Below are 14,352 nucleotides of genomic sequence, written 5' to 3'. Positions count from 1 at the left end.
GACTCACCTCGGATGTGTCGATCTCGTTTCTCATCAGTCTGATGTTGCTCACACTTAAATATCCAGAGCTGATGCCCTGAATGCATGACATTGTAATTATCAAACAGAGAATGCAATTAAAATTAAATACCTTGTGATATAACTGTCCTCAACTCAACTCAGTCGAGTCAAACACAGATCAAAGAAAGAATGAAATCTAAAAAATAGAATAATAACAAGACAAGTGTCCTCAACTCAACTCAGTCGAGTCAAACACAGATCAAATAAAGGATGAATTAAAAAAATAGAATAATAACAAGACAAGTGTCCTCAACTCAACTCAGTCGAGTCAACACTGAGACACAGGACCTGTGTGCTGCAGCCCAGAGGACAGAGATCATCTTCCACTTCTCCCCTGAATGAGGGACCCCGTCAGTAAGAGACTTACTGTAAATGTATAAAGACTCTATTGAGAACATACTTGTCAACACATTTACAATGATTTCACACAGTTTGTCTGTTGTCGAACACAAGTTGAGTCTCTGCATGTTCAGGTGGTTCATGAATCTGATCAGGGTGCATGTTAGAGGCTTTAGGGCCTGTCAGACGAGTGACATACCCCAGGGTAGACCCAGAACATGCTGGGTAGACAATTGACAAGGTTTGGCGCATTGTAAAGTGCAAAATATGTCAACAGATACCCCGGACTGTTGAGTCACTGAAGTCGAACATCAAGCAAGAATGGGAAAGAATTCCACTGACAAAGCATCAACAATGATGACACACTCACACTGTCCATCCGTACCGTGCCCAAGCACGTCTCACGGCTAAAGTCTAATTCGTTTGACCATACCGTGCAACCGTACTGCGTCTTGGCGCGATACGCTTGCCGTCCACGGCCCGTTTGGGAGAGGTGGGCTTTAGTAAAGCACGTTTGCACATGTACGAGCATGAGTGTGCGCACGTGTACGAGCACGAGGCCTACGGCGGTTCTGAGGTCATTTCCTGTGCGCCTGTTGGGACGTAGAAAAAAGAAGGAGGAACCATGCGCGGACATTTCAAACAATGGCGGTGAAAGGTTCACGTTGGTGTGATGCGGAGGTGGAGTGTTTACTGCAGATTTGGTCGATGAAAAGATTAAAAAACAGTCGACAAGACGCACAAAAACTCCGAGGTCTACGGAAAGATCTGGAAACAAAGCCACGCATCGCCATGACGTCATCAATGCGTGTGACGTGTTACGGCGTGATGACGTATAGGCAGCAAGAAGCATTCTCCGAGGCCCAGGTAGTGTGAGTACAAACGGGCCTGGAGGGGGGGACAAGGACCCTAAAGCACGGGGCACGGGACGGAGGCACAGTGGGAGGGCGCCCTTAGTGTCCTTCCTTTTAAAGCAGATGTGCTGCACAAGCTCTTTGGGAGAAGAACAAAGAAACAGGCATCATTGAGGATCGTAGAGGGAGTGGTCGGCCAAGGGAACTTAGGGCGCACTCACACTGTCCATCCTTACCGTGCCCCGTGCTTTAGGGTACTTGTCGCATTAATGCAAATGGAGTTGGAGAGTTGGTCAGGGTTAATGGTGTCCTCAATGCTGAGAAATACAGGCAGATACTTATCCATCATTCAATACCATCAATGTTTTTCTGCAGCAGGACGACGACCCCAAACATACAGCCAATGTCATTAAGAACTATCTTCAGCGTAAAGAAGAATAAGTCCTGGAAGTGATGGTGAGGCCCCACAGAGCCCTGATCTCAACATCATCCAGTCTGTCTGGGATCACATGAAAACTTTTGCACAGTAGTGTAGATTTTACAGAATGTCCCAACTTCATCTGAATTGGGGTTGTAGAATAGACTGTTGATCTGTCTGTTAGCGCTCATCGTGAAATTAGTTCACTGCAGGTATCCTCCCTACCCTGAAGTCTTTCCACATCAAAGAGAGGAGACAAACACTTTTAACTTGTGTTTGTATTCGGCAGGTCTGAATCATCCTTAGAAGAAGACATGAATAATAATGACCCCGGCTCCTCCAGTCTGCATGTTGAAGTCCTCCTGAAGGCTTGGCACATGGTGTGTGAACCTGCATCTGAAGAGGCAGATTAGACCCTGATGAACAGGTGGCCCCTTGCATGGAAGTCTCTGCCATCAGCGTATGCATGCGTGTTGTAGGTATTAGGACTCAGGATCAAGTCAATTCAATTCAATTTTATTTATAGTGTCGAATCATAACAGAAGTTATCTCAGGACACTTTACAGAGTAGGCAAAGACCCAACAATTCCCCGGTAGAGTACGGTGGCAACGAAAACCTTCCCTCTAACAGGCAGGAACGTCGGACACACCGAGCTCTATGAAGGACGGACATCTGTCTGCACCGGAGAGAGGAAGAGAAGGAGAGAGAGAGAGAGAAAGACAAAGAGACAGACACACTTCTGGAGATGCAAGCATATTAAATATTCATCTGTAGTGGGATATTCATTCTTACAGTGTTCTTAAACAGCATATCATTTACATGCTTCATCTACTCTTCAGTCAAACAGTCTGATTGAGGAATGCTTTAGTTTGATAAAATTTTACACTATGATCTTCATCTCATCTCATCTTCAGCCTCTGATCCTGGATCAGGTCTCTGGGGCAGCAGCTCCAGCAGGGGACCCCAAACTTCCCTTTCCCGGGCCACATTAACCAGCTCTAACTGGGGGATCCTGAGGCGTCCCCAGGACCAGGTGGAGATCTAATCTCTCAACTTTGCCTTCCTCAGCTCTCTTTTCGTCACAATTTTATTTTATTTATGAACCTTTATTTATACCGGTCAAATCTCATTGAGACCCAGGGCCTCATTTGCAAGAGAGAGCTGTTCAGGTCAGCAGCAGCAAAACACAAAGTTACAGACTGACTGAACACAGGAGACACAACACACAACACAGAACACAAACAGTAAAACAGTAAAATATTACAGTACAAAGTGCAAAGAGCAAAGAACAAGATAAGTTCAAGTTAAATTATGTACAAGTGCAGACCCCCACAGACTGTCTCAACAGCCTTCCTACAAGCAGTTTGAAGTCCCCTAAAGAAGTAAAGTTGGTTCCAGGTCTTAGGTGCAGCTTCAGCCTCTGCTGGAGCTGGTTCCAGGTCTCAGGTGCAGCTTCAGCCTCTGCTGGAGCTGGTTCCAGGTATCAGGAGCAGCTTCAGCCTCTGCTGGAGCTGGTTCCAGGTCGCAGGTGCATTTTCAGCCTCTGCTGGAGCTGGATCCAGGTCTCAGGTGCAGCTTCAGCCTCTGCTGGAGCTGGTTCCAGGTCTCAGGTGCAGCTTCAGCCTCTGCTGGAGCTGGTTTCAGGTCTCAGGAGCAGCTTCAGCCTCTGCTGGAGCTGGTTCCAGGTCTCAGGTGCAGCTTCAGCCTCTGCTGGAGCTGGTTCCAGGTCTCAGGAGCAGCTTCAGCCTCTGCTGGAGCTGGTTCCAGGTCTCAGGAACAGCTTCAGCCTCTGCTGGAGCTGGTTCCAGGTAGCAGGGGCAGCTTCGAGCCTCTGCTGGAGCTGGTTCCAGGTCTCAGGAACAGCTTCAGCCTCTGCTGGAGCTGGTTCCAGGTCTCAGGTGCGGCTTCAGCCTCTGCTGGAGCTGGTTCCAGGTCTCAGGTGCATTTTCAGCCTCTGCTGGAGCTGGATCCAGGTCTCAGGTGCAGCTTCAGCCTCTGCTGGAGCTGGTTCCAGGTCTCAGGTGCAGCTTCAGTCTCTACTGGAGCTGGTTCCAGGTCTCAGGTGCAGCTTCAGCCTCTGCTGGAGCTGGTTCCAGGTCTCAGGTGCAGCTTCAGCCTCTGCTGGAGCTGGTTCCAGGTCTCAGGAGCAGCTTCAGCCTCTGCTGGAGCTGGTTCCAGGTCTCAGGTGCAGCTTTAGCCTCTGCTGGAGCTGGTTCCAGGTCTCAGGAGCAGCTTCAGCCTCTGCTGGAGCTGGTTCCAGGTCTCAGACGCAGCTTCAGCCTCTGCTGGAGCTGGTTCCAGGTCGCAGGGGCAGCTTCAGCCTCTGCTGGAGCTGGTTCCAGGTCGCAGGTGCAGCTTCAGCCTCTGCTGGAGCTGGTTCCAGGTCGCAGGTGCAGCTTCAGCCTCTGCTGGAGCTGGATCCAGGTCTCAGGTGCAGCTTCAGCCTCTGCTGGAGCTGGTTCCAGGTCTCAGGAGCAGCTTCAGCCTCTGCTGGAGCTGGTTCCAGGTCTCAGACGCAGCTTCAGCCTCTGCTGGAGCTTGTTCCAGGTCTCAGACGCAGCTTCAGCCTCTGCTGGAGCTGGTTCCAGGTCGCAGGTGCAGCTTCAGCCTCTGCTGGAGCTGGTTCCAGGTCGCAGGTGCAGCTTCAGCCTCTGCTGGAGCTGGATCCAGGTCTCAGGTGCAGCTTCAGCCTCTGCTGGAGCTGGTTCCAGGTGTCAGGTGCAGCTTCAGCCTCTGCTGGAGCTAGTTCCAGGTCTCAGGTGCAGCTTCAGCCTCTGCTGGAGCTGGTTCCAGGTCTCAGGTGCAGCTTCAGCCTCTGCTGGAGCTGGATCCAGGTCTCAGGTGCAGCTTCAGCCTCTGCTGGAGCTGGTTCCAGGTCTCAGGTGCAGCTTCAGCCTCTGCTGGAGCTGGTTCCAGGTCTCAGGAGCAGCTTCAGCCTCTGCTGGAGCTGGTTCCAGGTCTCAGGAGCAGCTTCAGCCTCTGCTGGAGCTGGTTCCAGGTCTCAGGTGCAGCTTCAGCCTCTGCTGGAGCTGGTTCCAGGTCTCAGGAGCAGCTTCAGCCTCTGCTGGAGCTGGTTCCAGGTCTCAGGAGCAGCTTCAGCCTCTGCTGGAGCTGGTTCCAGGTCGCAGGTGCAGCTTCAGCCTCTGCTGGAGCTGGTTCCAGGTCGCAGGTGCAGCTTTAGCCTCTGCTGGAGCTGGTTCCAGGTCTCAGGTGCAGCTTCAGCCTCTGCAGGAGCTGGTTCCAGGTCTCAGGTGCAGCTTCAGCCTCTGCTGGAGGTGGTTCCAGGTCGCAGGCGCAGCGTAGGAAACGCCTTCTTGCCAAGTTCAGTACGGACTGACTGGACGGCAAACGAGATGAAGTCCAGGGACTCGAGGCTGCGATGGGACTGTTTCCGTACCAGATACATTGACTAATAAGATGGGAGCGGTCCGATAATGGATCAGGGTCAGTGAACGCACCACACAGTCGGTGAACGCATCACAGGATCAGTTACGCATTACTGACTACATGAACGCATCACAGGGTCGGTGAATGCACCACAGGGTCAGTGATATCATCACATGGACAGTGAACGCATCACTGAGGACAAGACTGTATCACATGGTCAGTGAACGCATCACTGAGGACATGAACGCACCACAGGGTCAGTGAACGCACCATAGACTACATGAACGCACCACAGGGTACATGAACGCATCACTGGGTCAGTGAAAGCACATCAGGGTCAGTAAACGCATCACAGGTTCAGTGAATGCATCACTGAGGACAAGAATGTATAAAAAGGTCAATAAATGCGTCTCAGGATCAGTGACGCACCACAGGGTCAATGAACGCGTTTCAGGGGCAGTGAACGCACCACAGGGTCAGTGATTGCATCACAGCGACAGTAAACGCATCACAGGGTCAGTGATTGCATCACAGAGTACATGAACGTGTTACAGGGTCAGTGAACGCATCACAGGGTCAATGATTGCATCACAGGTTCAGTGAAGGCATCACAGGGTCAGTGAATGCATCACAGAGGACATGAATGCATCAAAGGGTCAGTGAACACATCTCTGAATACATGAGCGTATCACAGGGTCAGTGAACGTACCACTGAGAACATGATCGCACCCCAGAGTCAGTGATCACTGAAGACATGAACGCTTCAGAGGGTCAGTGAATGCATCACAGGGTAAGTGATTGCATCACAGAGGACATGAACGCGTTACAGGGGCAGTGAACGCACAACAGGGTCAGTAAATGCATCACAGGGTCAGTGATCACATCACAGAGGACATGAATGCTTCACTGAGGACGTGAGCGTATCACAGGGTAAATGAACGCACCACAGATTACATGAACGCACCACAGGGTACATGAACGCATCACTGAGGACACGATCACTATGCATGGTCATTGAACGAATCACAGGGTCAGTGAACGCACCACAGGGTCGGTGAACGCATCACAGGTTCAGTGAATGCATCACTGAGGACAAGAATGTATCGAAAGGTCAGTGAATGTGTCTCAGGATCAGTGACGCACCACAGGGTCAGTGAACGCGTTTCAGGGTCAGTGAACGCACCACAGGGTCTCTGAATGCATCACAGGGTAAGTGAACACATCACAGACGACATGAGTGCATCACAGGTTCAAAGAATGCATTAAAGGGTCAGTGAACACATCACAGAGGACATGAACACGTAACAGGGTCAGTGAATGCTCCACAGGGTCAGTGAACGTGTTACAGGGTCAGTGAATACAACACTAAGGACATGAACGCGTCAGAGGGTCGGTGAACGCATCACAGGGTCAGTGAACGCATCACTGAGGACATGAACGCACCACAGGGTCAGTGAACGCACCATAGACTACATGAACGCACCACAGGGTACATGAACGCATCACTGGGTCAGTGAAAGCACATCAGGGTCAGTAAACGCATCACAGGTTCAGTGAATGCATCACTGAGGACAAGAATGTATAAAAAGGTCAATAAATGCGTCTCAGGATCAGTGACGCACCACAGGGTCAATGAACGCGTTTCAGGGGCAGTGAACGCACCACAGGGTCAGTGATTGCATCACAGCGACAGTAAACGCATCACAGGGTCAGTGATTGCATCACAGAGTACATGAACGTGTTACAGGGTCAGTGAACGCACCACAGGGTCGGTGAACGCATCACAGGTTCAGTGAATGCATCACTGAGGACAAGAATGTATCGAAAGGTCAGTGAATGTGTCTCAGGATCAGTGACGCACCACAGGGTCAATGAACGCGTTTCAGGGGCAGTGAACGCACCACAGGGTCAGTGATTGCATCACAGCGATAGTAAACGCATCACAGGGTCAGTGATTGCATCACAGAGTACATGAACGTGTTACAGGGTAAGTGAACGCATCACAGGGTCAGTGATTGCATCACAGCGATAGTAAACGCATCACAGGGTCAGTGATTGCATCACAGAGTACATGAACGTGTTACAGAGTCAGTGAACGCATCACAGGGTCAATGATTGCATCACAGGTTCAGTGAAGGCATCACAGGGTCAGTGAATGCATCACAGAGGACATGAATGCATCAAAGGGTCAGTGAACACATCCCTGAATACATGAGCGTATCACAGGGTCAGTGAACGCACCACAGATTACATGAACGCACCACAGGGTACATGAATGCATCACAGGGGCAGTGAATGCATCACTGAGAACATGATCGCACTGCATGGTCATTGAACAAATCACAGGGTCAGTGAATGCATCACTGAGGACAAGAATGTATCACATGGTCAGTGAATGCGTCTCAGGATCAGTGACGCACTACAGGGTCAATGAACGCGTTTCAGGGTCAGTGAACGTACCACTGAGAACATGATCGCACCCCAGAGTCAGTGATCACGGAAGACATGGACGCTTCAGAGGGTCAGTGAATGCATCACAGGGTCAGTGATTGCATCACAGAGGACATGAACGCGTTACAGGGGCAGTGAACGCACAACAGGGTCAGTAAATGCATCACAGGGTCAGTGATCACATCACAGAGGACATGAATGCTTCACTGAGGACGTGAGCGTATCACAGGGTAAATGAACGCAGCACAGATTACATGAACGCACCACAGGGTACATGAACGCATCACTGAGGACACCATCACTATGCATGGTCATTGAACGAATCACAGGGTCAGTGAACGCACCACAGGGTCGGTGAACGCATCACAGGTTCAGTGAATGCATCACTGAGGACAAGAATGTATCGAAAGGTCAGTGAATGTGTCTCAGGATCAGTGACGCACCACAGGGTCAGTGAACGTGTTTCAGGGTCAGTGAACGCACCACAGGGTCGGTGAACGCATCACAGGGTCAGTGAATGCATCACTGAGGACAAGAATGTATCGAAAGGTCAGTGAATGTGTCTCAGGATCAGTGACGCACCACAGGGTCAGTGAACGCGTTTCAGGGTCAGTGAACGCACCACAGGGTCTCTGAATGCATCACAGGGTAAGTGAACACATCACAGACGACATGAGTGCATCACAGGTTCAAAGAATGCATTAAAGGGTCAGTGAACACATCACAGAGGACATGAACACGTAACAGGGTCAGTGAATGCACCACAGGGTCAGTGAACGTGTTACAGGGTCAGTGAATACAACACTAAGGACATGAACGCGTCAGAGGGTCGGTGAACGCATCACAGGGTCAGTGAACGCATCACAGAGGACATGAACGCACTGCATGGTCATTGAACACATCACAGGGTCAGTGAACGCACCACAGGATCAGTGAAAGCATTACAGAGTCAGTGAACGCATCACTGAAGACATAAACACGTTACAGGGTCAGTGAACGCACCACAGGGTCAGTGAACACATCACAGACGACATGAACGCATCACTGGGTCAGAGAATGCATTAAAGGGTCCGTGAATGCACCACAGGGTCAGTGAACACATCACAAAGGACTTGAACACATCACAGGGTCTGTGAATGCATCACAGGGTGAACGATTGCATTACAGAGGATATGAACGCATTACAGGGTCAGTGAATGCATCACAGGGTCAGTGAACACATCACTGAGCACTTGCACGCGTTAAAGGGTCAGTGAATGCACCACAGGATCAGTGAACACATCACAGAGGACATGAACACGTAACAGGATCAGTGAATGCACCACAGGGTCTGTGAATGCATCACAGGGTGAGCGATTGCATTACAGAGGATATGAACGCATTACAGGGTCAGTGAATGCATTACAGGGTCAGTGAAGGCATCACAGGGTCAGTGAAGGCATCACTGAGGACATAAAGTCCTTAGTGGGTCAGTGAACGCATCACAGGGTCAGTGATTACATCACAGAGGACATGAACGCATCACAGGGGCAGTGAACGTATCACTGAGAATATGATCGCACTGCATGGTCATTGAACACATCACAGGTTCAGTGAACGCACTACAGGGTCAGTGAAAGCATCACAGGGTCATTGAATGCATCACAGAGGACAAGAATGTATCACATGGTCAGTGAATGCGTCTCCGGATCAGTGACGCACTACAGGGTCAATGAACGCGTTTCAGGGTCAGTGAACGCATCACTGGGTCAGAGAATGCATTAAAGGGTCAGTGAATGCATCACAGAGTCAGTGAACACATCACTGAGGACATGAACGCACCACAGGGTCAGTGAACACATCACAGAGGACATGAACACATCACAGGGTCAGTGAATGCATCACTAGATACAAGAATGCATCACAGGGTCAGTGAATGCATCACTAAGTACAAGAATGAATCACAGAGTCAGTGAATGCACCACAGGGTCAGTAATATCATCACAGGATCAGTGAATGCACCACAGAGGACATGACTGCACCACAGGGTGAGTGAACGCATCACATGGTCAGTGAACACATCACTGAAGACTTGAACGCTTCAGAGGGTCTGTGAACGCATCACAGGGTGAGTGATTGCACTGGTAGACCCAGAACATGCAGGATAGTTTTTATCCCTTGTCTCACCTCAGGGTTCCCCAGGAAGAGCTGGACCATGTTTCTAAGGAGAGGGATGTCTGGAATACTTTGCTTGGCCTGTCGTCCCCTAATGAAACACAGCAGAACCTTGTTTTCTATGACTTATAAGAACAGACGGTTGATCTGTCTGTTAGCTCTCATCATGAAGTGAGTTCCCTGCAGGTATCCTCCCTACCCTGAAGTCTTTTCAACTTAAACAGACAAGACAAACACTTTGAACTTGTGTGTGTATTCAGCAGGTCTGAATCATCCTTAGAGGAAGAAATGAATAATATTGACCCCGGCCCCTCTCGTCTGCATGTTGAAGTCCTCCTGAAGGCTTAGCACATGGTGTGTGAACGTGCATCTGAACACTTAAAGTAGATCCTGATGAGCTGGCCCATTGCATGGCAGCCTCTGCCGTCGGCGTATGAATGGGTGCTGTCGGTATTATTACTCACGATCAGATAATTATATTATTTGAGTAGCTTTAATAAACCTATGGTTAATTAATTAATATTAGCTATCACAAATAATTATCAAAGAAGGCTCTTGTTGATATCAGGGTTTCTTGGGGCACCACCCTTAAAAAGGGACATAGACAGCAATAAAAAGTCTAATGAAATATAATACACTTAAGTAACGATTACGCTAAATATTTAACCCAATAATATCTTTCTCTATAGCTATAAAGGGCGCCCTCCCACTGTGCCTCCGTCCCGTGCCCCGTGCTTTAGGGTCCTTGTCCCCCCCTCCAGGCCCGTTTGTACTCACACTACCTGGGCCTCGGAGAATGCTTCTTGCTGCCTATACGTCATCACGCCGTAACACGTCACACGCATTGATGACGTCATGGCGATGCGTGGCTTTGTTTCCAGATCTTTCCGTAGACCTCTGAGTTTTTGTGCGTCTTGTCGACTGTTTTTGAATCTTTTCATCGACCAAATCTGCAGTAAACACTCCACCTCCGCATCACACCAACGTGAACCTTTCACCGCCATTGTTTGAAATGTCCGCGCATGGTCCCTCCTTCTTTTTTCTACGTCCCAACAGGCGCACAGGAAATGACCTCAGAACCGCCGTAGGCCTCGTGCTCGTGCACGTGCGCACGCTCGTGCTCGTACACGTGCAAACGTGCTTTACTAAAGCCCACCTCTCCCAAACGGGCCGTGGACGGCAAGCGTGCCGCTCCTAGACGTGGTACGGTTGCACTCACACTGGTCAAAGGAACCAGACTTTAGCCGTGACACGTGCTGGGGCACGGTACGGAGGCACAGTGGGAGTGCGCCCTGAGCTGAAGGATTTGAGAGTTCTACCAGAAGAGGTTGGCACATTCATCTTGTGTAATATGAAATAAACAGACATATTGTAAACACAAACATTAAGTAAAAAATATAGGCAAAGTAATACACACAGTAAATATAAATAAAAGCAGTATGTGTGTGTGTGTGTGTGTGTGTGTGTGTGTGTGTGTGTGTGTGTGTGTGTGTGTGTGTGTGTGTGTGTGTGTGTGTGTGTGTGTGTGTGTGTGTGAGAGAGAGAGAGGTGGGGGCATGTTTCACATATTTATTCCTGCATAAGAACAGAACAGAGTACACTTCAACATCAGTGTCTCACACGCTCTGAGTCAAGTCATTGAACATGCAGTTGAACAACGGTTGTCATGGTGATATATTTAGAAAACACAAGTAGTTACCTCTATAGTTCACACGTTATAGTGCTATAGTGTTGTTGATTTTTCAATCAATCAATCCTTTATGTGTTAGGGACGGTGCACATTAATGAACAACAACAACATATCACTGTAAAAGTGCCGGATTACAGCAAAGATGCTCATTTGCATCCGTAGTCCCTGCTAAAGAAATACAAATACTACTAAATAAATAAATAAAATACAAGTAGAAGAGACAAGACACGCCGCACAATACATGACACACTCAGGAGGACACCAGACCCACACAGGATCAAACAATGGAATAAGACGTCATGTGTAATATGACACAGTCGAGTCAGTGGTCGCACTTTTGATTTGATTTAAGCCGCTTTTTGAGTCGACCTTTAAAAGAGGAACATGTGGGCGTGCTCTTATTGTGGAGGGAAGACTGATCCAGGTTTCCCCCCTACAACAGACGACACATCCTTCCCAAACGCAGTGCACCTGTGTGGGATCACAGTCTCCTCTGACACGAGCCCTGGTGCTCAGACCCTCCAGAGTCCTTTTCTTTATGAGTTCAGTCACAGGTGGTGGTGGAGCGAGACCATGGAGACTTGTGCTTTTTAAGAGTCTTGCAGATGTGGCAGGAGAAGGGTTTGTTATCCAGAGTCTTTCGGGCTCTTTTATAGCGAGTGTCTGTTGGTTTGAGTGCTGTCGTACGTGCCGGTGACCTGCTGGTGAAGCAGTAGTCGACATGTGAGAGGATCATACAGTGTAAAAACATCAAAGCCATTTTCCATTTAACTTGAGTTTCCCATTCATCACAGAAATCACACAAATGGTTTATTGATTTCTGTGTGTCTTTAATTGTTATAGACAAAACGATTGCATCATCGATGAACAACAGCACCATGAACTGAATCTAACTATTTACAGAAAACAACAATCAGAATCAGAAAACCTTTAATGTCCCGCAGACGGGGAAATTCTTTTCTAGGAGCTGCCCAGTGCTGTGAGAGTGACCTGCAGGGGGTGGGACTCCTGCACCAGCAGCCATGACAGCTCGTCCAGCATCCTGCTCTCTCCCACCACCTGCACTGGGTCCACAGGGCGTCCCAGGATGGAGCCGGCCATGTCTTCTCCTGTCTGCGGCTTATGTGCTGCTGCTCCAGCAGACGACTCCATAGAAAATGGCTGATGCCACCACAGAGTCATAGAAGGAGGTCATGAGTGCCCCTGCACCCCAAAGGACCCGAGCTTCCTCAGAAGGTCCAGTCTGCTCTGACCTCTCTTGTATGTTGCTGCAGTGTGGTCAGACCAGTCCAGGTTAGTGTTCAGGTGGTGCATTGTTCCCTAAACCTAACCAATTAGGTTTGATGTTTAAATCTAACCATGTGACGTCCATTTAGCTTCTATTCACAACAGGACTCTGTGACCAGAACCATGAGTAAAGATGGAAATGGCCTTCTGAACCTACTGGTAAGACTAGCAGCTCCTTCTAACCCATAGCTATGAACACTGATTAATGCCATTTAATGTTCATATAATTAGAATTGAGGTGAATTTAATAGACTTTCCTTTAGGTATGGAGATTGCACTTGTGCCACTAGGGTTTAGTGGTCGTTGCTGGTGTTCAGGAGTAGTTTTTAAATGTGAAAAAACTTGGAAAACTCGATAAATCCTTGTTTTATTGTAATTCTGACTGATGCCGGCTTCAGGATGCAGAACTTAGGATGGATCCTGACAGCAGTAAAACACGTGACGGATGCAATTCCCCGTAAAGGTGTTGTGTAATAAATATATAGACTAATATCCCTGTGTGGTGTCACTCCCCAGATCTGATTTAATTGTGTTATTGCCATGTGGATGAATGAGTTCTTTGCTCTGTTGGTTCTGACGTTAGTGTTTCTGCAGCTGTGGTCAGAACACTACTGAGAGGGGGTGAGTCGTGTCCACGTCCGTGTTGTTTTCCTGGTTTTTCAATCAATCAATCAATCAATCAATCAATCAATCAATCCTTTCTTTGTTAGGGACAGTGCACATTAATGAACATAACAACATATCACTGTAAAAGTGCCGGATTACAGCAAAGATGCTAATTTGCATCCGTAGTCCCTGCTAAAGAAATACAAATACTACTAAATAAATAAATAAAATACAAATAGAAGAGACAAGACACGCCGCACGATACATGACACACTCAGGAGGACACCAGACCCACACAGAATCAAACAATGGAATAAGACGTCATGTGTAATATGACACAGTCGAGTCAGTGGTCGCACTTTTGATTTGATTTAAGCCACTTTTTGAGTCGACCTTTAAAAGAGGAACATGTGGGCGTGCTCTTATTATGGAGGGAAGACTGATCCAGGTTTCCCCCCTGTAACAGACGACACATCCTTCCCAAACGCAGTGCACCTGTGGGGGATCTCACAGTCTCCTCTGACACGAGCCCTGGTGCTCAGACCCTCCAGAGTCCTGTTCTGTATGAGTTCAGTCAGTGGTGGTGGAGCGAGACCATGGAGACTTTTATACACACAACACGCAAATCTGAATGTTTTAAAATGATGGAAACTAGTGTCACTCCCCAGATCTGATTCAATTGTGTTATTGCCATGGGGATGAATGAGTTCTTTGCTCTGTTGGTTCTGACGTTAGTGTTTCTGCATCTGTGGTCAGAACACTACTGAGAGGGGGTGAGTCGTGTCCACGTCCATGTTGTTTTCCTGGTTATTGAGGCTCATTACAGTTTTATGGAAGCTCCTCTGACAGAGAATAAGCTTTTCCAGAATAGACGAACTGTGTGAACTTATTGTACTTTTACTGACTGAGCTAAGGTTACATTAACAAGTCTCATTAGAGCTTCTGATACTTTACGTTACGGACGGGGTCCCTCATTCAGGGAAGACGTGCAAGATGATCTCTGTGCTCTGGGCTGCAGCACACAGGTCCTGTGTGTCAATGTTGACTCGACTGAGTTGAGTTAAGGACACGCATATCACGAAGTAGTTAATTTTAATTGCATTCT

General features: G+C 48.5%; 1 protein-coding gene across 1 annotated transcript in view; it reads right to left on the bottom strand.

Annotated features, from left to right (window-relative positions):
• The window catches only part of LOC310966441 (C-type isolectin Sp-CL4-like), a 301,712-nt gene that overhangs the window by 3,382 nt on the left and 283,978 nt on the right, over positions 1-14,352 (bottom strand). The window lies entirely within an intron of this gene.

This window comes from Echiichthys vipera (assembly GCF_963691815.1).
Source record: "Echiichthys vipera genome assembly, chromosome: 1".
In the NCBI taxonomy this organism is placed as follows: Eukaryota; Metazoa; Chordata; class Actinopteri; order Perciformes; family Trachinidae; genus Echiichthys; species Echiichthys vipera.
Note: the sequence above shows the minus strand (reverse complement) of the source record. Positions and strands in the feature narration are given on the sequence as shown.